At 40.8% G+C, this 23,930-nt stretch overlaps 19 non-coding genes across 19 annotated transcripts; all 19 read right to left on the bottom strand.

Annotated features, from left to right (window-relative positions):
- Positions 1–1,103: 1,103 nt before the first annotated feature.
- Positions 1,104–1,177, bottom strand: trnan-guu. Its single transcript has one exon. It is a non-coding gene; the product is annotated as a tRNA-Asn (tRNA).
- Positions 1,178–2,270: 1,093 nt separating this feature from the next.
- Positions 2,271–2,344, bottom strand: trnan-guu. Its single transcript has one exon. It is a non-coding gene; the product is annotated as a tRNA-Asn (tRNA).
- Positions 2,345–3,437: 1,093 nt separating this feature from the next.
- Positions 3,438–3,511, bottom strand: trnan-guu. Its single transcript has one exon. It is a non-coding gene; the product is annotated as a tRNA-Asn (tRNA).
- Positions 3,512–4,595: 1,084 nt separating this feature from the next.
- On the bottom strand, positions 4,596–4,672 carry trnan-guu. Its single transcript has one exon. It is a non-coding gene; the product is annotated as a tRNA-Asn (tRNA).
- Positions 4,673–6,926: 2,254 nt separating this feature from the next.
- trnan-guu lies at positions 6,927–7,000 on the bottom strand. Its single transcript has one exon. It is a non-coding gene; the product is annotated as a tRNA-Asn (tRNA).
- Positions 7,001–8,093: 1,093 nt separating this feature from the next.
- On the bottom strand, positions 8,094–8,167 carry trnan-guu. Its single transcript has one exon. It is a non-coding gene; the product is annotated as a tRNA-Asn (tRNA).
- Positions 8,168–9,265: 1,098 nt separating this feature from the next.
- trnan-guu lies at positions 9,266–9,339 on the bottom strand. Its single transcript has one exon. It is a non-coding gene; the product is annotated as a tRNA-Asn (tRNA).
- A 1,093-nt stretch (positions 9,340–10,432) lies between these two features.
- On the bottom strand, positions 10,433–10,506 carry trnan-guu. Its single transcript has one exon. It is a non-coding gene; the product is annotated as a tRNA-Asn (tRNA).
- Positions 10,507–11,599: 1,093 nt separating this feature from the next.
- trnan-guu lies at positions 11,600–11,673 on the bottom strand. The gene has a single exon. It is a non-coding gene; the product is annotated as a tRNA-Asn (tRNA).
- A 1,093-nt stretch (positions 11,674–12,766) lies between these two features.
- trnan-guu lies at positions 12,767–12,840 on the bottom strand. The gene has a single exon. It is a non-coding gene; the product is annotated as a tRNA-Asn (tRNA).
- A 1,093-nt stretch (positions 12,841–13,933) lies between these two features.
- On the bottom strand, positions 13,934–14,007 carry trnan-guu. Its single transcript has one exon. It is a non-coding gene; the product is annotated as a tRNA-Asn (tRNA).
- Positions 14,008–15,108: 1,101 nt separating this feature from the next.
- trnan-guu lies at positions 15,109–15,182 on the bottom strand. The gene has a single exon. It is a non-coding gene; the product is annotated as a tRNA-Asn (tRNA).
- A 1,093-nt stretch (positions 15,183–16,275) lies between these two features.
- Positions 16,276–16,349, bottom strand: trnan-guu. The gene has a single exon. It is a non-coding gene; the product is annotated as a tRNA-Asn (tRNA).
- Positions 16,350–17,442: 1,093 nt separating this feature from the next.
- trnan-guu lies at positions 17,443–17,516 on the bottom strand. The gene has a single exon. It is a non-coding gene; the product is annotated as a tRNA-Asn (tRNA).
- Positions 17,517–18,611: 1,095 nt separating this feature from the next.
- trnan-guu lies at positions 18,612–18,685 on the bottom strand. Its single transcript has one exon. It is a non-coding gene; the product is annotated as a tRNA-Asn (tRNA).
- Positions 18,686–19,779: 1,094 nt separating this feature from the next.
- trnan-guu lies at positions 19,780–19,853 on the bottom strand. Its single transcript has one exon. It is a non-coding gene; the product is annotated as a tRNA-Asn (tRNA).
- A 1,093-nt stretch (positions 19,854–20,946) lies between these two features.
- trnan-guu lies at positions 20,947–21,020 on the bottom strand. The gene has a single exon. It is a non-coding gene; the product is annotated as a tRNA-Asn (tRNA).
- A 1,093-nt stretch (positions 21,021–22,113) lies between these two features.
- trnan-guu lies at positions 22,114–22,187 on the bottom strand. Its single transcript has one exon. It is a non-coding gene; the product is annotated as a tRNA-Asn (tRNA).
- A 1,094-nt stretch (positions 22,188–23,281) lies between these two features.
- trnan-guu lies at positions 23,282–23,355 on the bottom strand. The gene has a single exon. It is a non-coding gene; the product is annotated as a tRNA-Asn (tRNA).
- Between the last annotated feature and the right edge of the window lie 575 nt (positions 23,356–23,930).

The raw sequence follows: 23,930 nt of genomic DNA, 5'->3' as shown, positions 1-23,930 counted from the left end.
CCACAGAGACTTGTGGTGTATTTAATACTGACGCTAGATCGCTGGCCATTTGTGCTCTCATCCAACTGAACATGGAGTTTACGAAACAACAACACTTTGTTCCAATGGTTGTGTTAACGTGCATCGAAAGTGCAGCAACATTTTCAAGGAAGTAGCCCTGTAGTTTTCTAATGTTTGTTAGCTTTTTGAATGGCCTTAAAAGGGCAAAGATGTAGCGCAATGTTCGTCAGCGCAACATTATATTAAAAGGCATCTGGCAGGAGTAAATTCAGCCACAATCACAAATATATTATGATAAATATATATTTTAAACAACTGCATTTTCACAAATGTAATATATAATCGCCAAGCCCATTCAAAAATAATTAGGGGACTGACTCCGGAAGAATGATGAAGTGGCTAGTCACTTTCATGGCGTATAGGCATACATTTACACACAAACACACTGGACCAACATTGTCCTTCTCGCGAGATAAATATAAATAATACGTTTTTTCATACCAGATTGACATCATTTACATTGTCATACTAGCCAGATTAATAAGAATAAATTATATGTTCCTTGGAGAACACAGAATGATCAAGCTATTGAGTAACAGAAGATCAGAGACCATTGACAGCCATTTTACCAGTAGGTATAGTAACTTGTCATCTTTCATGTTCAACAACACACCAATCACATGTTACAACAGGAAACACAGCAGGTCAAAAGCAAGCTTACTGTAAGGCCAGGAAGGTCTTCCATATCACTAGAAATAGAAAGACAGCATCCCTGGGTGGGCTCAAATCACCAACTTTTAAATGAACAGTCTAACGCGCCAACAAATTGCACCACAGAGACTTGTGGTTATACTGACCCTCAGCAGGCCAAAGTCTCATGGAAGCTCACGCCAAGTCAGGAAGGGGGACTTCACAATCTGAAAAATGTCATCCCTGGGTGGTGTCAAAGGACCAACCTTTAGATTGACAGTCGAACACACTAACTGATTGCACGAGAGAGGCTTGTGTTGGCATTGACCCTCAGCACGTCAATTTAACAGGAATCTCATAACAGGTACAGGACGTCACATCGACATCATGGAGCACAACAAACTGAAAACTGTCGTCCCTGGGTGGGCTCGAACCACCAACCTTTAGATTAACAGTCTAACACGCTAACCAATTGCGCCACAGAGACTTGTGGTGTATTTAATACTGACGCTAGATCGTTGGCCATTTGTGCTCTCATCCAACTGAACATGGAGTTTACGAAACAACAACACTTTGTTCCAATGGTTGTGTTAACGTGCATCGAAAGTGCAGCAACATTTTCAAGGAAGTAGCCCTGTAGTTTTCTAATGTTTGTTAGCTGTTTGAATGGCCTTAAAAGGGCAAAGATGTAGCGCAATGTTCGTCAGCGCAACATTATATTAAAAGGCATCTGGCAGGAGTAAATTCAGCCACAATCACAAATATATTATGATAAATATATATTTTAAACAACTGCATTTTCACAAATGTAATACATAATCGCCAAGCCCATTCAAAAATAATTAGGGGACTGACTCCGGAAGAATGATGAAGTGGCTAGTCACTTTCATGGCGTATAGGCATACATTTACACACAAACACACTGGACCAACATTGTCCTTCTCGCGAGATAAATATAAATAATACGTTTTTTCATACCAGATTGACATCATTTACGTTGTCATACTAGCCAGATTAATAAGAATAAATTATATGTTCCTTGGAGAACACAGAATGATCAAGCTATTGAGTAACAGAAGATCAGAGACCATTGACAGCCATTTTACCAGTAGTTATAGTAACTTGTCATCTTTCATGTTCAACAACACACCAATCACATGTTACAACAGGAAACACAGCAGGTCAAAAGCAAGCTTACTGTAAGGCCAGGAAGGTCTTCCATATCACTAGAAATAGAAAGACAGCATCCCTGGGTGGGCTCAAATCACCAACTTTTAAATGAACAGTCTAACGCGCCAACAAATTGCACCACAGAGACTTGTGGTTATACTGACCCTCAGCAGGCCAAAGTCTCATGGAAGCTCACGCCAAGTCAGGAAGGGGGACTTCACAATCTGAAAAATATCATCCCTGGGTGGTGTCAAAGCACCAACCTTTAGATTGACAGTCGAACACACTAACTGATTGCACGAGAGAGGCTTGTGTTGGCATTGACCCTCAGCACGTCAATTTAACAGGAATCTCATAACAGGTACAGGACGTCACATCGACATCATGGAGCACAACAAACTGAAAACTGTCGTCCCTGGGTGGGCTCGAACCACCAACCTTTAGATTAACAGTCTAACACGCTAACCAATTGCGCCACAGAGACTTGTGGTGTATTTAATACTGACGCTAGATCGCTGGCCATTTGTGCTCTCATCCAACTGAACATGGAGTTTACGAAACAACAACACTTTGTTCCAATGGTTGTGTTAACGTGCATCGAAAGTGCAGCAACATTTTCAAGGAAGTAGCCCTGTAGTTTTCTAATGTTTGTTAGCTGTTTGAATGGCCTTAAAAGGGCAAAGATGTAGCGCAATGTTCGTCAGCGCAACATTATATTAAAAGGCATCTGGCAGGAGTAAATTCAGCCACAATCACAAATATATTATGATAAATATATATTTTAAACAACTGCATTTTCACAAATGTAATACATAATCGCCAAGCCCATTCAAAAATAATTAGGGGACTGACTCCGGAAGAATGATGAAGTGGCTAGTCACTTTCATGGCGTATAGGCATACATTTACACACAAACACACTGGACCAACATTGTCCTTCTCGCGAGATAAATATAAATAATACGTTTTTTCATACCAGATTGACATCATTTACGTTGTCATACTAGCCAGATTAATAAGAATAAATTATATGTTCCTTGGAGAACACAGAATGATCAAGCTATTGAGTAACAGAAGATCAGAGACCATTGACAGCCATTTTACCAGTAGTTATAGTAACTTGTCATCTTTCATGTTCAACAACACACCAATCACATGTTACAACAGGAAACACAGCAGGTCAAAAGCAAGCTTACTGTAAGGCCAGGAAGGTCTTCCATATCACTAGAAATAGAAAGACAGCATCCCTGGGTGGGCTCAAATCACCAACTTTTAAATGAACAGTCTAACGCGCCAACAAATTGCACCACAGAGACTTGTGGTTATACTGACCCTCAGCAGGCCAAAGTCTCATGGAAGCTCACGCCAAGTCAGGAAGGGGGACTTCACAATCTGAAAAATATCATCCCTGGGTGGTGTCAAAGCACCAACCTTTAGATTGACAGTCAAACACACTAACTGATTGCACGAGAGAGGCTTGTTTTGGCATTGACCCTCAGCACGGCAATTTAACAGGAATCTCATAACAGGTACAGGACGTCACATCGATATCATGGAGCACAACAAACTGAAAACTGTCGTCCCTGGGTGGGCTCGAACCACCAACCTTTAGATTAACAGTCTAACGCGCTAACCAATTGCGCCACAGAGACTTGTGGTGTATTTAATACTGACGCTAGATCGCTGGCCATTTGTACTCTCATCCAACTGAACATGGAGTTTACGAAACAACAACACTTTGTTCCAATGGTTGTGTTAACGTGCATCGAAAGTGCAGCAACATTTTCAAGGAAGTAGCCCTGTAGTTTTCTAATGTTTGTTAGCTGTTTGAATGGCCTTAAAAGGGCAAAGATGTAGCGCAATGTTCGTCAGCGCAACATTATATTAAAAGGCATCTGGCAGGAGTAAATTCAGCCACAATCACAAATATATTATGATAAATATATATCTTAAACAACTGCATTTTCACAAATGTAATATATAATCGCCAAGCCCATTCAAAAATAATTAGGGGACTGACTCCGGAAGAATGATGAAGTGGCTAGTCACTTTCATGGCGTATAGGCATACATTTACACACAAACACACTGGACCAACATTGTCCTTCTCGCGAGATAAATATAAATAATACGTTTTTTCATACCAGATTGACATCATTTACATTGTCATACTAGCCAGATTAATAAGAATAAATTATATGTTCCTTGGAGAACACAGAATGATCAAGCTATTGAGTAACAGAAGATCAGAGACCATTGACAGCCATTTTACCAGTAGGTATAGTAAGTTGTCATCTTTCATGTTCAACAACACACCAATCACATGTTACAACAGGAAACACAGCAGGTCAAAAGCAAGCTTACTGTAAGGCCAGGAAGGTCTTCCATATCACTAGAAATAGAAAGACAGCATCCCTGGGTGGGCTCAAATCACCAACTTTTAAATGAACAGTCTAACGCGCCAACAAATTGCACCACAGAGACTTGTGGTTATACTGACCCTCAGCAGGCCAAAGTCTCATGGAAGCTCACGCCAAGTGAGGAAGGGGGACTTCACAATCTGAAAAATGTCATCCCTGGGTGGTGTCAAAGCACCAACCTTTAGATTGACAGTCAAACACACTAACTGATTGCACGAGAGAGGCTTGTGTTGGCATTGACCCTCAGCACGGCAATTTAACAGGAATCTCATAACAGGACGTCACATCGACATCATGGAGCACAACAAACTGAAAACTGTCGACCCTGGGTGGGCTCGAACCACCAACCTTTAGATTAACAGTCTAACGCGCTAACCAATTGCGCCACAGAGACTTGTGGTGTATTTAATACTGACGCTAGATCGCTGGCCATTTGTACTCTCATCCAACTGAACATGGAGTTTACGAAACAACAACACTTTGTTCCAATGGTTGTGTTAACGTGCATCGAAAGTGCAGCAACATTTTCAAGGAAGTAGCCCTGTAGTTTTCTAATGTTTGTTAGCTGTTTGAATGGCCTTAAAAGGGCAAAGATGTAGCGCAATGTTCGTCAGCGCAACATTATATTAAAAGGCATCTGGCAGGAGTAAATTCAGCCACAATCACAAATATATTATGATAAATATATATCTTAAACAACTGCATTTTCACAAATGTAATATATAATCGCCAAGCCCATTCAAAAATAATTAGGGGACTGACTCCGGAAGAATGATGAAGTGGCTAGTCACTTTCATGGCGTATAGGCATACATTTACACACAAACACACTGGACCAACATTGTCCTTCTCGCGAGATAAATATAAATAATACGTTTTTTCATACCAGATTGACATCATTTACATTGTCATACTAGCCAGATTAATAAGAATAAATTATATGTTCCTTGGAGAACACAGAATGATCAAGCTATTGAGTAACAGAAGATCAGAGACCATTGACAGCCATTTTACCAGTAGGTATAGTAACTTGTCATCTTTCATGTTCAACAACACACCAATCACATGTTACAACAGGAAACACAGCAGGTCAAAAGCAAGCTTACTGTAAGGCCAGGAAGGTCTTCCATATCACTAGAAATAGAAAGACAGCATCCCTGGGTGGGCTCAAATCACCAACTTTTAAATGAACAGTCTAACGCGCCAACAAATTGCACCACAGAGACTTGTGGTTATACTGACCCTCAGCAGGCCAAAGTCTCATGGAAGCTCACGCCAAGTGAGGAAGGGGGACTTCACAATCTGAAAAATGTCATCCCTGGGTGGTGTCAAAGCACCAACCTTTAGATTGACAGTCAAACACACTAACTGATTGCACGAGAGAGGCTTGTGTTGGCATTGACCCTCAGCACGGCAATTTAACAGGAATCTCATAACAGGACGTCACATCGACATCATGGAGCACAACAAACTGAAAACTGTCGACCCTGGGTGGGCTCGAACCACCAACCTTTAGATTAACAGTCTAACTTGCTAACCAATTGCGCCACAGAGACTTGTGGTGTATTTAATACTGACGCTAGATCGCTGGCCATTTGTACTCTCATCCAACTGAACATGGAGTTTACGAAACAACAACACTTTGTTCCAATGGTTGTGTTAACGTGCATCGAAAGTGCAGCAACATTTTCAAGGAAGTAGCCCTGTAGTTTTCTAATGTTTGTTAGCTGTTTGAATGGCCTTAAAAGGGCAAAGATGTAGCGCAATGTTCGTCAGCGCAACATTATATTAAAAGGCATCTGGCAGGAGTAAATTCAGCCACAATCACAAATATATTATGATAAATATATATCTTAAACAACTGCATTTTCACAAATGTAATATATAATCGCCAAGCCCATTCAAAAATAATTAGGGGACTGACTCCGGAAGAATGATGAAGTGGCTAGTCACTTTCATGGCGTATAGGCATACATTTACACACAAACACACTGGACCAACATTGTCCTTCTCGCGAGATAAATATAAATAATACGTTTTTTCATACCAGATTGACATCATTTACATTGTCATACTAGCCAGATTAATAAGAATAAATTATATGTTCCTTGGAGAACACAGAATGATCAAGCTATTGAGTAACAGAAGATCAGAGACCATTGACAGCCATTTTACCAGTAGGTATACTAACTTGTCATCTTTCATGTTCAACAACACACCAATCACATGTTACAACAGGAAACACAGCAGGTCAAAAGCAAGCTTACTGTAAGGCCAGGAAGGTCTTCCATATCACTAGAAATAGAAAGACAGCATCCCTGGGTGGGCTCAAATCACCAACTTTTAAATGAACAGTCTAACGCGCCAACAAATTGCACCACAGAGACTTGTGGTTATACTGACCCTCAGCAGGCCAAAGTCTCATGGAAGCTCACGCCAAGTCAGGAAGGGGGACTTCACAATCTGAAAAATGTCATCCCTGGGTGGTGTCAAAGCACCAACCTTTAGATTGACAGTCGAACACACTAACTGATTGCACGAGAGAGGCTTGTGTTGGCATTGACCCTCAGCACGTCAATTTAACAGGAATCTCATAACAGGTATAGGACGTCACATCGACATCATGGAGCACAACAAACTGAAAACTGTCGTCCCTGGGTGGGCTCGAACCACCAACCTTTAGATTAACAGTCTAACACGCTAACCAATTGCGCCACAGAGACTTGTGGTGTATTTAATACTGACGCTAGATCGCTGGCCATTTGTGCTCTCATCCAACTGAACATGGAGTTTACGAAACAACAACACTTTGTTCCAATGGTTGTGTTAACGTGCATCGAAAGTGCAGCAACATTTTCAAGGAAGTAGCCCTGTAGTTTTCTAATGTTTGTTAGCTGTTTGAATGGCCTTAAAAGGGCAAAGATGTAGCGCAATGTTCGTCAGCGCAACATTATATTAAAAGGCATCTGGCAGGAGTAAATTCAGCCACAATCACAAATATATTATGATAAATATATATTTTAAACAACTGCATTTTCACAAATGTAATACATAATCGCCAAGCCCATTCAAAAATAATTAGGGGACTGACTCCGGAAGAATGATGAAGTGGCTAGTCACTTTCATGGGGTATAGGCATACATTTACACACAAACACACTGGACCAACATTGTCCTTCTCGCGAGATAAATATAAATAATACGTTTTTTCATACCAGATTGACATCATTTACGTTGTCATACTAGCCAGATTAATAAGAATAAATTATATGTTCCTTGGAGAACACAGAATGATCAAGCTATTGAGTAACAGAAGATCAGAGACCATTGACAGCCATTTTACCAGTAGTTATAGTAACTTGTCATCTTTCATGTTCAACAACACACCAATCACATGTTACAACAGGAAACACAGCAGGTCAAAAGCAAGCTTACTGTAAGGCCAGGAAGGTCTTCCATATCACTAGAAATAGAAAGACAGCATCCCTGGGTGGGCTCAAATCACCAACTTTTAAATGAACAGTCTAACGCGCCAACAAATTGCACCACAGAGACTTGTGGTTATACTGACCCTCAGCAGGCCAAAGTCTCATGGAAGCTCACGCCAAGTCAGGAAGGGGGACTTCACAATCTGAAAAATATCATCCCTGGGTGGTGTCAAAGCACCAACCTTTAGATTGACAGTCAAACACACTAACTGATTGCACGAGAGAGGCTTGTGTTGGCATTGACCCTCAGCAAGGCAATTTAACAGGAATCTCATAACAGGTACAGGACGTCACATCGACATCATGGAGCACAACAAACTGAAAACTGTCGTCCCTGGGTGGGCTCGAACCACCAACCTTTAGATTAACAGTCTAACGCGCTAACCAATTGCGCCACAGAGACTTGTGGTGTATTTAATACTGACGCTAGATCGCTGGCCATTTGTACTCTCATCCAACTGAACATGGAGTTTACGAAACAACAACACTTTGTTCCAATGGTTGTGTTAACGTGCATCGAAAGTGCAGCAACATTTTCAAGGAAGTAGCCCTGTAGTTTTCTAATGTTTGTTAGCTGTTTGAATGGCCTTAAAAGGGCAAAGATGTAGCGCAATGTTCGTCAGCGCAACATTATATTAAAGGCATCTGGCAGGAGTAAATTCAGCCACAATCACAAATATATTATGATAAATATATATTTTAAACAACTGCATTTTCACAAATGTAATATATAATCGCCAAGCCCATTCAAAAATAATTAGGGGACTGACTCCGGAAGAATGATGAAGTGGCTAGTCACTTTCATGGCGTATAGGCATACATTTACACACAAACACACTGGACCAACATTGTCCTTCTCGCGAGATAAATATAAATAATACGTTTTTTCATACCAGATTGACATCATTTACATTGTCATACTAGCCAGATTAATAAGAATAAATTATATGTTCCTTGGAGAACACAGAATGATCAAGCTATTGAGTAACAGAAGATCAGAGACCATTGACAGCCATTTTACCAGTAGGTATAGTAACTTGTCATCTTTCATGTTCAACAACACCAATCACATGTTACAACAGGAAACACAGCAGGTCAAAAGCAAGCTTACTGTAAGGCCAGGAAGGTCTTCCATATCACTAGAAATAGAAAGACAGCATCCCTGGGTGGGCTCAAATCACCAACTTTTAAATGAACAGTCTAACGCGCCAACAAATTGCACCACAGAGACTTGTGGTTATACTGACCCTCAGCAGGCCAAAGTCTCATGGAAGCTCACGCCAAGTCAGGAAGGGTCAGTTCACATCTCCACAATCTGAAAAATGTCATCCCTGGGTGGTGTCAAAGCACCAACCTTTAGATTGACAGTCAAACACGCTAACTGATTGCACGAGAGAGGCTTGTGTTGGCATTGACCCTCAGCACGGCAATTTAACAGGAATCTCATAACAGGTACAGGACGTCACATCGACATCATGGAGCACAACAAACTGAAAACTGTCGTCCCTGGGTGGGCTTGAACCACCAACCTTTAGATTAACAGTCTAACGCGCTAACCAATTGCGCCACAGAGACTTGTGGTGTATTTAATCCTGATGCTAGATCACTGGCCATTCGTGCTCTCATCCAACTGAACATGGAGTTTACGAAACAACAACACTTTGTTCCAATGGTTGTGTTAACGTGCATCGAAAGTGCAGCAACATTTTCAAGGAAGTAGCCCTGTAGTTTTCTAATGTTTGTTAGCTTTTTGAATGGCCTTAAAAGGGCAAAGATGTAGCGCAATGTTCGTCAGCGCAACATTATATTAAAAGGCATCTGGCAGGAGTAAATTCAGCCACAATCACAAATATATTATGATAAATATATATTTTAAACAACTGCATTTTCACAAATGTAATATATAATCGCCAAGCCCATTCAAAAATAATTAGGGGACTGACTCCGGAAGAATGATGAAGTGGCTAGTCACTTTCATGGCGTATAGGCATACATTTACACACAAACACACTGGACCAACATTGTCCTTCTTGCGAGATAAATATAAATAATATGTTTTTTCATACCAGATTGACATCATTTACATTGTCATACTAGCCAGATTAATAAGAATAAATTATATGTTCCTTGGAGAACACAGAATGATCAAGCTATTGAGTAACAGAAGATCAGAGACCATTGACAGCAATTTTACCAGTAGGTATAGTAACTTGTCATCTTTCATGTTCAACAACACACCAATCACATGTTACAAGTGGAAACACAGCAGGTCAAAAGCAAGCTTACTGTAAGGCCAGGAAGGTCTTCCATATCACTAGAAATAGAAAGACAGCATCCCTGGGTGGGCTCAAATCACCAACTTTTAAATGAACAGTCTAACGCGCCAACAAATTGCACCACAGAGACTTGTGGTTATACTGACCCTCAGCAGGCCAAAGTCTCATGGAAGCTCACGCCAAGTCAGGAAGGGGGACTTCACAATCTGAAAAACGTCATCCCTGGGTGGTGTCAAAGCACCAACCTTTAGATTGACAGTCAAACACACTAACTGATTGCACGAGAGAGGCTTGTGTTGGCATTGACCCTCAGCACGGCAATTTAACAGGAATCTCATAACAGGTACAGGACGTCACATCGACATCATGGAGCACAACAAACTGAAAACTGTCGTCCCTGGGTGGGCTCGAACCACCAACCTTTAGATTAACAGTCTAACACGCTAACCAATTGCGCCACAGAGACGTGTGGTGTATTTATTACTGACGCTAGATCGCTGGCCATTTGTGCTCTCATCCAACTGAACATGGAGTTTACGAAACAACAACACTTTGTTCCAATGGTTGTGTTAACGTGCATCGAAAGTGCAGCAACATTTTCAAGGAAGTAGCCCTGTAGTTTTCTAATGTTTGTTAGCTTTTTGAATGGCCTTAAAAGGGCAAAGATGTAGCGCAATGTTCGTCAGCGCAACATTATATTAAAAGGCATCTGGCAGGAGTAAATTCAGCCACAATCACAAATATATTATGATAAATATATATTTTAAACAACTGCATTTTCACAAATGTAATATATAATCGCCAAGCCCATTCAAAAATAATTAGGGGACTGACTCCGGAAGAATGATGAAGTGGCTAGTCACTTTCATGGCGTATAGGCATACATTTACACACAAACACACTGGACCAACAATGTCCTTCTTGCGAGATAAATATAAATAATATGTTTTTTCATACCAGATTGACATCATTTACGTTGTCATACTAGCCAGATGAATAAGAATAAATTATATGTTCCTTGGAGAACACAGAATGATCAAGCTATTGAGTAACAGAAGATCAGAGACCATTGACAGCCATTTTACCAGTAGTTATAGTAACTTGTCATCTTTCATGTTCAACATCACACCAATCACATGTTACAACAGGAAACACAGCAGGTCAAAATCAAGCTTACTGTAAGGCCAGGAAGGTCTTCCATATCACTACAAATAGAAAGACAGCATCCCTGGGTGGGCTCAAATCACCAACTTTTAAATGAACAGTCTAACGCGCCAACAAATTGCACCACAGAGACTTGTGGTTATACTGACCCTCAGCAGGCCAAAGTCTCATGGAAGCTCACGCCAAGTCAGGAAGGGGGACTTCACAATCTGAAAAATGTCATCCCTGGGTGGTGTCAAAGCACCAACCTTTAGATTGACAGTCAAACACACTAACTGATTGCACGAGAGAGGCTTGTGTTGGCATTGACCCTCAGCACGGCAATTTAACAGGAATCTCATAACAGGTACAGGACGTCACATCGACATCATGGAGCACAACAAACTGAAAACTGTCGTCCCTGGGTGGGCTCGAACCACCAACCTTTAGATTAACAGTCTAACACGCTAACCAATTGCGCCACAGAGACGTGTGGTGTATTTATTACTGACGCTAGATCGCTGGCCATTTGTGCTCTCATCCAACTGAACATGGAGTTTACGAAACAACAACACTTTGTTCCAATGGTTGTGTTAACGTGCATCGAAAGTGCAGCAACATTTTCAAGGAAGTAGCCCTGTAGTTTTCTAATGTTTGTTAGCTTTTTGAATGGCCTTAAAAGGGCAAAGATGTAGCGCAATGTTCGTCAGCGCAACATTATATTAAAAGGCATCTGGCAGGAGTAAATTCAGCCACAATCACAAATATATTATGATAAATATATATTTTAAACAACTGCATTTTCACAAATGTAATATATAATCGCCAAGCCCATTCAAAAATAATTAGGGGACTGACTCCGGAAGAATGATGAAGTGGCTAGTCACTTTCATGGCGTATAGGCATACATTTACACACAAACACACTGGACCAACAATGTCCTTCTTGCGAGATAAATATAAATAATATGTTTTTTCATACCAGATTGACATCATTTACGTTGTCATACTAGCCAGATTAATAAGAATAAATTATATGTTCCTTGGAGAACACAGAATGATCAAGCTATTGAGTAACAGAAGATCAGAGACCATTGACAGCCATTTTACCAGTAGTTATAGTAACTTGTCATCTTTCATGTTCAACATCACACCAATCACATGTTACAACAGGAAACACAGCAGGTCAAAAGCAAGCTTACTGTAAGGCCAGGAAGGTCTTCCATATCACTACAAATAGAAAGACAGCATCCCTGGGTGGGCTCAAATCACCAACTTTTAAATGAACAGTCTAACGCGCCAACAAATTGCACCACAGAGACTTGTGGTTATACTGACCCTCAGCAGGCCAAAGTCTCATGGAAGCTCACGCCAAGTCAGGAAGGGGGACTTCACAATCTGAAAAATGTCATCCCTGGGTGGTGTCAAAGTACCAACCTTTAGATTGACAGTCAAACACACTAACTGATTGCACGAGAGAGGCTTGTGTTGACATTGACCCTCAGCACGGCAATTTAACAGGAATCTCATAACAGGTACAGGACGTCACATCGACATCATGGAGCACAACAAACTGAAAACTGTCGTCCCTGGGTGGGCTCGAACCACCAACCTTTAGATTAACAGCCTAACGCGCTAACCAATTGCGCCACAGAGACTTGTGGTGTATTTAATACTGACGCTAGATCGCTGGCCATTTGTGCTCTCATCCAACTGAACATGGAGTTTACGAAACAACAACACTTTGTTCCAATGGTTGTGTTAACGTGCATCGAAAGTGCAGCAACATTTTCAAGGAAGTAGCCCTGTAGTTTTCTAATGTTTGTTAGCTGTTTGAATGGCCTTAAAAGGGCAAAGATGTAGCGCAATGTTCGTCAGCGCAACATTATATTAAAAGGCATCTGGCAGGAGTAAATTCAGCCACAATCACAAATATATTATGATAAATATATATTTTAAACAACTGCATTTTCACAAATGTAATATATAATCGCCAAGCCCATTCAAAAATAATTAGGGGACTGACTCCGGAAGAATGATGAAGTGGCTAGTCACTTTCATGGCGTATAGGCATACATTTACACACAAACACACTGGACCAACATTGTCCTTCTCGCGAGATAAATATAAATAATATGTTTTTTCATACCAGATTGACATCATTTACGTTGTCATACTAGCCAGATTAATAAGAATAAATTATATGTTCCTTGGAGAACACAGAATGATCAAGCTATTGAGTAACAGAAGATCAGAGACCATTGACAGCAATTTTACCAGTAGGTATAGTAACTTGTCATCTTTCATGTTCAACAACACACCAATCACATGTTACAAGTGGAAACACAGCAGGTCAAAAGCAAGCTTACTGTAAGGCCAGGAAGGTCTTCCATATCACTAGAAATAGAAAGACAGCATCCCTGGGTGGGCTCAAATCACCAACTTTTAAATGAACAGTCTAACGCGCCAACAAATTGCACCACAGAGACGTGTGGTTATACTCACCCTCAGCAGGCCAAAGTCTCATGGAAGCTCACGCCAAGACAGGAAGGGGGACTTCACAATCTGAAAAATGTCATCCCTGGGTGGTGTCAAAGCACCAACCTTTAGATTGACAGTCAAACACACTAACTGATTGCACGAGAGAGGCTTGTGTTGGCATTGACCCTCAGCACGGCAATTTAACAGGAATCTCATAACAGGTACAGGACGTCACATCGACATCATGGAGCACAACAAACTGAAAACTGTCGTCCCTGGGTGGGCTCGAACCACCAACCTTTAGATTAACAGCCTAACGCGCTAACCAATTGCGCCACAGAGACTTGTGGTGTATTTAATACTGACGCTAGATCGCTGGCCATTTGTGCTCTCATCCAACTGAACATGGAGTTTACGAAACAACAACACTTTGTTCCAATGGTTGTGTTAACGTGCATCGAAAGTGCAGCAACATTTTCAAGGAAGTAGCCCTGTAGTTTTCTAATGTTTGTTAGCTGTTTGAATGGCCTTAAAAGGGCAAAGATGTAGCGCAATGTTCGTCAGCGCAACATTATATTAAAAGGCATCTGGCAGGAGTAAATTCAGCCACAATCACAAATATATTATGATAAATATATATTTTAAACAACTGCATTTTCACAAATGTAATATATAATCGCCAAGCCCATTCAAAAATAATTAGGGGACTGACTCCGGAAGAATGATGAAGTGGCTAGTCACTTTCATGGCGTATAGGCATACATTTACACACAAACACACTGGACCAACATTGTCCTTCTCGCGAGATAAATATAAATAATACGTTTTTTCATACCAGATTGACATAATTTACATTGTCATACTAGCCAGATGAATAAGAATAAATTATATGTTCCTTGGAGAACACAGAATGATCAAGCTATTGAGTAACAGAAGATCAGAGACCATTGACAGCCATTTTACCAGTAGGTATAGTAACTTGTCATCTTTCATGTTCAACAACACACCAATCACATGTTACAACAGGAAACACAGCAGGTCAAAAGCAAGCTTACTGTAAGGCCAGGAAGGTCTTCCATATCACTAGAAATAGAAAGACAGCATCCCTGGGTGGGCTCAAATCACCAACTTTTAAATGAACAGTCTAACGCGCCAACAAATTGCACCACAGAGACTTGTGGTTATACTGACCCTCAGCAGGCCAAAGTCTCATGGAAGCTCACGCCAAGTCAGGAAGGGTCAGTTCACATCTCCACAATCTGAAAAATGTCATCCCTGGGTGGTGTCAAAGCACCAACCTTTAGATTGACAGTCAAACACGCTAACTGATTGCACGAGAGAGGCTTGTGTTGGCATTGACCCTCAGCACGGCAATTTAACAGGAATCTCATAACAGGTACAGGACGTCACATCGACATCATGGAGCACAACAAACTGAAAACTGTCGTCCCTGGGTGGGCTTGAACCACCAACCTTTAGATTAACAGTCTAACGCGCTAACCAATTGCGCCACAGAGACTTGTGGTGTATTTAATCCTGATGCTAGATCACTGGCCATTCGTGCTCTCATCCAACTGAACATGGAGTTTACGAAACAACAACACTTTGTTCCAATGGTTGTGTTAACGTGCATCGAAAGTGCAGCAACATTTTCAAGGAAGTAGCCCTGTAGTTTTCTAATGTTTGTTAGCTTTTTGAATGGCCTTAAAAGGGCAAAGATGTAGCGCAATGTTCGTCAGCGCAACATTATATTAAAAGGCATCTGGCAGGAGTAAATTCAGCCACAATCACAAATATATTATGATAAATATATATTTTAAACAACTGCATTTTCACAAATGTAATATATAATCGCCAAGCCCATTCAAAAATAATTAGGGGACTGACTCCGGAAGAATGATGAAGTGGCTAGTCACTTTCATGGCGTATAGGCATACATTTACACACAAACACACTGGACCAACATTGTCCTTCTTGCGAGATAAATATAAATAATATGTTTTTTCATACCAGATTGACATCATTTACATTGTCATACTAGCCAGATTAATAAGAATAAATTATATGTTCCTTGGAGAACACAGAATGATCAAGCTATTGAGTAACAGAAGATCAGAGACCATTGACAGCAATTTTACCAGTAGGTATAGTAACTTGTCATCTTTCATGTTCAACAACACACCAATCACATGTTACAAGTGGAAACACAGCAGGTCAAAAGCAAGCTTACTGTAAGGCCAGGAAGGTCTTCCATATCACTAGAAATAGAAAGACAGCATCCCTGGGTGGGCTCAAATCACCAACTTTTAAATGAACAGTCTAACGCGCCAACAAATTGCACCACAGAGACTTGTGGTTATACTGACCCTCAGCAGGCCAAAGTCTCATGGAAGCTCACGCCAAGTCAGGAAGGGGGACTTCACAATCTGAAAAACGTCATCCCTGGGTGGTGTCAAAGCACCAACCTTTAGATTGACAGTCAAACACACTAACTGATTGCACGAGAGAGGCTTGTGTTGGCATTGACCCTCAGCACGGCAATTTAACAGGAATCTCATAACAGGTACAGGACGTCACATCGACATCATGGAGCACAACAAACTGAAAACTGTCGTCCCTGGGTGGGCTCGAACCACCAACCTTTAGATTAACAGTCTAACACGCTAACCAATTGCGCCACAGAGACGTGTGGTGTATTTATTACTGACGCTAGATCGCTGGCCATTTGTGCTCTCATCCAACTGAACATGGAGTTTACGAAACAACAACACTTTGTTCCAATGGTTGTGTTAACGTGCATCGAAAGTGCAGCAACATTTTCAAGGAAGTAGCCCTGTAGTTTTCTAATGTTTGTTAGCTTTTTGAATGGCCTTAAAAGGGCAAAGATGTAGCGCAATGTTCGTCAGCGCAACATTATATTAAAAGGCATCTGGCAGGAGTAAATTCAGCCACAATCACAAATATATTATGATAAATATATATTTTAAACAACTGCATTTTCACAAATGTAATATATAATCGCCAAGCCCATTCAAAAATAATTAGGGGACTGACTCCGGAAGAATGATGAAGTGGCTAGTCACTTTCATGGCGTATAGGCATACATTTACACACAAACACACTGGACCAACAATGTCCTTCTTGCGAGATAAATATAAATAATATGTTTTTTCATACCAGATTGACATCATTTACGTTGTCATACTAGCCAGATGAATAAGAATAAATTATATGTTCCTTGGAGAACACAGAATGATCAAGCTATTGAGTAACAGAAGATCAGAGACCATTGACAGCCATTTTACCAGTAGTTATAGTAACTTGTCATCTTTCATGTTCAACATCACACCAATCACATGTTACAACAGGAAACACAGCAGGTCAAAATCAAGCTTACTGTAAGGCCAGGAAGGTCTTCCATATCACTACAAATAGAAAGACAGCATCCCTGGGTGGGCTCAAATCACCAACTTTTAAATGAACAGTCTAACGCGCCAACAAATTGCACCACAGAGACTTGTGGTTATACTGACCCTCAGCAGGCCAAAGTCTCATGGAAGCTCACGCCAAGTCAGGAAGGGGGACTTCACAATCTGAAAAATGTCATCCCTGGGTGGTGTCAAAGCACCAACCTTTAGATTGACAGTCAAACACACTAACTGATTGCACGAGAGAGGCTTGTGTTGGCATTGACCCTCAGCACGGCAATTTAACAGGAATCTCATAACAGGTACAGGACGTCACATCGACATCATGGAGCACAACAAACTGAAAACTGTCGTCCCTGGGTGGGCTCGAACCACCAACCTTTAGATTAACAGTCTAACACGCTAACCAATTGCGCCACAGAGACTTGTGGTGTATTTAATTACTGACGCTAGATCGCTGGCCATTTGTGCTCTCATCCAACTGAACATGGAGTTTACGAAACAACAACACTTTGTTCCAATGGTTGTGTTAACGTGCATCGAAAGTGCAGCAACATTTTCAAGGAAGTAGCCCTGTAGTTTTCTAATGTTTGTTAGCTTTTTGAATGGCCTTAAAAGGGCAAAGATGTAGCGCAATGTTCGTCAGCGCAACATTATATTAAAAGGCATCTGGCAGGAGTAAATTCAGCCACAATCACAAATATATTATGATAAATATATATTTTAAACAACTGCATTTTCACAAATGTAATATATAATCGCCAAGCCCATTCAAAAATAATTAGGGGACTGACTCCGGAAGAATGATGAAGTGGCTAGTCACTTTCATGGCGTATAGGCATACATTTACACACAAACACACTGGACCAACATTGTCCTTCTTGCGAGATAAATATAAATAATATGTTTTTTCATACCAGATTGACATCATTTACGTTGTCATACTAGCCAGATTAATAAGAATAAATTATATGTTCCTTGGAGAACACAGAATGATCAAGCTATTGAGTAACAGAAGATCAGAGACCATTGACAGCCATTTTACCAGTAGTTATAGTAACTTGTCATCTTTCATGTTCAACAATCACACCAATCACATGTTACAACAGGAAACACAGCAGGTCAAAAGCAAGCTTACTGTAAGGCCAGGAAGGTCTTCCATATCACTAGAAATAGAAAGACAGCATCCCTGGGTGGGCTCAAATCACCAACTTTTAAATGAACAGTCTAACGCGCCAACAAATTGCACCACAGAGACTTGTGGTTATACTGACCCTCAGCAGGCCAAAGTCTCATGGAAGCTCACGCCAAGTCAGGAAGGGGGACTTCACAATCTGAAAAATGTCATCCCTGGGTGGTGTCAAAGTACCAACCTTTAGATTGACAGTCAAACACACTAACTGATTGCACGAGAGAGGCTTGTGTTGACATTGACCCTCAGCACGGCAATTTAACAGGAATCTCATAACAGGTACAGGACGTCACATCGACATCATGGAGCACAACAAACTGAAAACTGTCGTCCCTGGGTGGGCTCGAACCACCAACCTTTAGATTAACAGCCTAACGCGCTAACCAATTGCGCCACAGAGACTTGTGGTGTATTTAATACTGACGCTAGATCGCTGGCCATTTGTGCTCTCATCCAACTGAACATGGAGTTTACGAAACAACAACACTTTGTTCCAATGGTTGTGTTAACGTGCATCGAAAGTGCAGCAACATTTTCAAGGAAGTAGCCCTGTAGTTTTCTAATGTTTGTTAGCTGTTTGAATGGCCTTAAAAGGGCAAAGATGTAGCGCAATGTTCGTCAGCGCAACATTATATTAAAAGGCATCTGGCAGGAGTAAATTCAGCCACAATCACAAATATATTATGATAAATATATATTTTAAACAACTGCATTTTCACAAATGTAATATATAATCGCCAAGCCCATTCAAAAATAATTAGGGGACTGACTCCGGAAGAATGATGAAGTGGCTAGTCACTTTCATGGCGTATAGGCATACATTTACACACAAACACACTGGACCAACATTGTCCTTCTCGCGAGATAAATATAAATAATATGTTTTTTCATACCAGATTGACATCATTTACGTTGTCATACTAGCCAGATTAATAAGAATAAATTATATGTTCCTTGGAGAACACAGAATGATCAAGCTATTGAGTAACAGAAGATCAGAGACCATTGACAGCAATTTTACCAGTAGGTATAGTAACTTGTCATCTTTCATGTTCAACAACACACCAATCACATGTTACAAGTGGAAACACAGCAGGTCAAAAGCAAGCTTACTGTAAGGCCAGGAAGGTCTTCCATATCACTAGAAATAGAAAGACAGCATCCCTGGGTGGGCTCAAATCACCAACTTTTAAATGAACAGTCTAACGCGCCAACAAATTGCACCACAGAGACGTGTGGTTATACTGACCCTCAGCAGGCCAAAGTCTCATGGAAGCTCACGCCAAGTACAGGAAGGGGGACTTCACAATCTGAAAAATGTCATCCCTGGGTGGTGTCAAAGCACCAACCTTTAGATTGACAGTCAAACACACTAACTGATTGCACGAGAGAGGCTTGTGTTGGCATTGACCCTCAGCACGGCAATTTAACAGGAATCTCATAACAGGTACAGGACGTCACATCGACATCATGGAGCACAACAAACTGAAAACTGTCGTCCCTGGGTGGGCTCGAACCACCAACCTTTAGATTAACAGTCTAACGCGCTAACCAATTGCGCCACAGAGACTTGTGGTGTATTTAATACTGACGCTAGATCGCTGGCCATTTGTGCTCTCATCCAACTGAACATGGAGTTTACGAAACAACAACACTTTGTTCCAATGGTTGTGTTAACGTGCATCGAAAGTGCAGCAACATTTTCAAGGAAGTAGCCCTGTAGTTTTCTAATGTTTGTTAGCTGTTTGAATGGCCTTAAAAGGGCAAAGATGTAGCGCAATGTTCGTCAGCGCAACATTATATTAAAAGGCATCTGGCAGGAGTAAATTCAGCCACAATCACAAATATATTATGATAAATATATATTTTAAACAACTGCATTTTCACAAATGTAATATATAATCGCCAAGCCCATTCAAAAATAATTAGGGGACTGACTCCGGAAGAATGATGAAGTGGCTAGTCACTTTCATGGCGTATAGGCATACATTTACACACAAACACACTGGACCAACATTGTCCTTCTCGCGAGATAAATATAAATAATATGTTTTTTCATACCAGATTGACATCATTTACGTTGTCATACTAGCCAGATTAATAAGAATAAATTATATGTTCCTTGGAGAACACAGAATGATCAAGCTATTGAGTAACAGAAGATCAGAGACCATTGACAGCCATTTTACCAGTAGGTATAGTAACTTGTCATCTTTCATGTTCAACAACACACCAATCACATGTTACAAGTGGAAACACAGCAGGTCAAAAGCAAGCTTACTGTAAGGCCAGGAAGGTCTTCCATATCACTAGAAATAGAAAGACAGCATCCCTGGGTGGGCTCAAATCACCAACTTTTAAATGAACAGTCTAACGCGCCAACAAATTGCACCACAGAGACTTGTGGTTATACTGACCCTCAGCAGGCCAAAGTCTCATGGAAGCTCACGCCAAGTCAGGAAGGGGGACTTCACAATCTGAAAAATGTCATCCCTGGGTGGTGTCAAAGCACCAACCTTTAGATTGACAGTCAAACACACTAACTGATTGCACGAGAGAGGCTTGTGTTGGCATTGACCCTCAGCACGGCAATTTAACAGGAATCTCATAACAGGTACAGGACGTCACATCGACATCATGGAGCACAACAAACTGAAAACTGTCGTCCCTGGGTGGGCTCGAACCACCAACCTTTAGATTAACAGTCTAACGCGCTAACCAATTGCGCCACAGAGACTTGTGGTGTATTTAATACTGACGCTAGATCGCTGGCCATTTGTGCTCTCATCCAACTGAACATGGAGTTTACGAAACAACAACACTTTGTTCCAATGGTTGTGTTAACGTGCATCGAAAGTGCAGCAACATTTTCAAGGAAGTAGCCCTGTAGTTTTCTAATGTTTGTTAGCTTTTTGAATGGCCTTAAAAGGGCAAAGATGTAGCGCAATGTTCGTCAGCGCAACATTATATTAAAAGGCATCTGGCAGGAGTAAATTCAGCCACAATCACAAATATATTATGATAAATATATATTTTAAACAACTGCATTTTCACAAATGTAATATATAATCGCCAAGCCCATTCAAAAATAATTAGGGGACTGACTCCGGAAGAATGATGAAGTGGCTAGTCACTTTCATGGCGTATAGGCATACATTTACACACAAACACACTGGACCAACATTGTCCTTCTCGCGAGATAAATATAAATAATATGTTTTTTCATACCAGATTGACATCATTTACGTTGTCATACTAGCCAGATTAATAAGAATAAATTATATGTTCCTTGGAGAACACAGAATGATCAAGCTATTGAGTAACAGAAGATCAGAGACCATTGACAGCCATTTTACCAGTAGGTATAGTAACTTGTCATCTTTCATGTTCAACAACACACCAATCACATGTTACAACAGGAAACACAGCAGGTCAAAAGCAAGCTTACTGTAAGGCCAGGAAGGTCTTCCATATCACTAGAAATAGAAAGACAGCATCCCTGGGTGGGCTCAAATCACCAACTTTTAAATGAACAGTCTAACGCGCCAACAAATTGCACCACAGAGACTTGTGGTTATACTGACCCTCAGCAGGCCAAAGTCTCATGGAAGCTCACGCCAAGTCAGGAAGGGGGACTTCACAATCTGAAAAATGTCATCCCTGGGTGGTGTCAAAGCACCAACCTTTAGATTGACAGTCAAACACACTAACTGATTGCACGAGAGAGGCTTGTGTTGGCATTGACCCTCAGCACGGCAATTTAACAGGAATCTCATAACAGGTACAGGACGTCACATCGACATCATGGAGCACAACAAACTGAAAACTGTCGTCCCTGGGTGGGCTCGAACCACCAACCTTTAGATTAACAGTCTAACGCGCTAACCAATTGCGCCACAGAGACTTGTGGTGTATTTAATACTGACGCTAGATCGCTGGCCATTTGTGCTCTCATCCAACTGAACATGGAGTTTACGAAACAACAACACTTTGTTCCAATGGTTGTGTTAACGTGCATCGAAAGTGCAGCAACATTTTCAAGGAAGTAGCCCTGTAGTTTTCTAATGTTTGTTAGCTGTTTGAATGGCCTTAAAAGGGCAAAGATGTAGCGCAATGTTCGTCAGCGCAACATTATATTAAAAGGCATCTGGCAGGAGTAAATTCAGCCACAATCACAAATATATTATGATAAATATATATTTTAAACAACTGCATTTTCACAAATGTAATATATAATCGCCAAGCCCATTCAAAAATAATTAGGGGACTGACTCCGGAAGAATGATGAAGTGGCTAGTCACTTTCATGGCGTATAGGCATACATTTACACACAAACACACTGGACCAACATTGTCCTTCTCGCGAGATAAATATAAATAATACTGTTTTTTCATACCAGATTGACATCATTTACGTTGTCATACTAGCCAGATTAATAAGAATAAATTATATGTTCCTTGGAGAACACAGAATGATCAAGCTATTGAGTAACAGAAGATCAGAGACCATTGACAGCCATTTTACCAGTAGGTATAGTAACTTGTCATCTTTCATGTTCAACAACACACCAATCACATGTTACAACAGGAAACACAGCAGGTCAAAAGCAAGCTTACTGTAAGGCCAGGAAGGTCTTCCATATCACTAGAAATAGAAAGACAGCATCCCTGGGTGGGCTCAAATCACCAACTTTTAAATGAACAGTCTAACGCGCCAACAAATTGCACCACAGAGACTTGTGGTTATACTGACCCTCAGCAGGCCAAAGTCTCATGGAAGCTCACGCCAAGTCAGGAAGGGGGACTTCACAATCTGAAAAATGTCATCCCTGGGTGGTGTCAAAGCACCAACCTTTAGATTGACAGTCAAACACACTAACTGATTGCACGAGAGAGGCTTGTGTTGGCATTGACCCTCAGCACGGCAATTTAACAGGAATCTCATAACAGGTACAGGACGTCACATCGACATCATGGAGCACAACAAACTGAAAACTGTCGTCCCTGGGTGGGCTCGAACCACCAACCTTTAGATTAACAGTCTAACGCGCTAACCAATTGCGCCACAGAGACTTGTGGTGTATTTAATACTGACGCTAGATCGCTGGCCATTTGTGCTCTCATCCAACTGAACATGGAGTTTACGAAACAACAACACTTTGTTCCAATGGTTGTGTTAACGTGCATCGAAAGTGCAGCAACATTTTCAAGGAAGTAGCCCTGTAGTTTTCTAATGTTTGTTAGCTGTTTGAATGGCCTTAAAAGGGCAAAGATGTAGCGCAATGTTCGTCAGCGCAACATTATATTAAAAGGCATCTGGCAGGAGTAAATTCAGCCACAATCACAAATATATTATGATAAATATATATTTTAAACAACTGCATTTTCACAAATGTAATATATAATCGCCAAGCCCATTCAAAAATAATTAGGGGACTGACTCCGGAAGAATGATGAAGTGGCTAGTCACTTTCATGGCGTATAGGCATACATTTACACACAAACACACTGGACCAACATTGTCCTTCTCGCGAGATAAATATAAATAATATGTTTTTTCATACCAGATTGACATCATTTACGTTGTCATACTAGCCAGATTAATAAGAATAAATTATATGTTCCTTGGAGAACACAGAATGATCAAG

The sequence above is a fragment of the Oncorhynchus mykiss genome, unplaced genomic scaffold, assembly GCF_013265735.2.
Source record: "Oncorhynchus mykiss isolate Arlee unplaced genomic scaffold, USDA_OmykA_1.1 un_scaffold_484, whole genome shotgun sequence".
Classification (NCBI taxonomy): domain Eukaryota; kingdom Metazoa; phylum Chordata; class Actinopteri; order Salmoniformes; family Salmonidae; genus Oncorhynchus; species Oncorhynchus mykiss.
This window is presented reverse-complemented; position numbering and strand designations above follow the sequence as displayed.